The following is a 219-nucleotide window of genomic DNA, read 5'->3' on the forward strand; positions in this document are numbered from 1 at the left end:
ACTGTCCTGACTGTGCTTATTTCACTCCTCCCCTCACTGCAGCCGCCTACTCTTGCTTACATTTCAGGCGAAGCGAGGCGAGGCGCATCTCAAACAAGCCTAGTGTGGGTTTAGTGTGCGTTAAGGGCACTGCGCTTTGGTATTTTTAAAGGGGTCATATGATGCGATTTAAATTTTTCCTTTCTCTTTGGAGTGTTACAAGCTCTTGGTGCATAAAGA

At 46.6% G+C, this 219-nt stretch overlaps 1 protein-coding gene across 1 annotated transcript in view; it reads left to right on the forward strand.

Annotated features, from left to right (window-relative positions):
- Positions 1-219, forward strand: part of spint1b (serine peptidase inhibitor, Kunitz type 1 b) — a 23,612-nt gene that overhangs the window by 4,326 nt on the left and 19,067 nt on the right. The gene's annotated exons all lie outside the window — the stretch shown is intronic.

The sequence above is a fragment of the Sinocyclocheilus anshuiensis genome, unplaced genomic scaffold (genome assembly GCF_001515605.1).
Source record: "Sinocyclocheilus anshuiensis isolate Anshui unplaced genomic scaffold, SAMN03320099.WGS_v1.1 scaffold937, whole genome shotgun sequence".
Lineage (NCBI taxonomy): Eukaryota > Metazoa > Chordata > Actinopteri > Cypriniformes > Cyprinidae > Sinocyclocheilus > Sinocyclocheilus anshuiensis.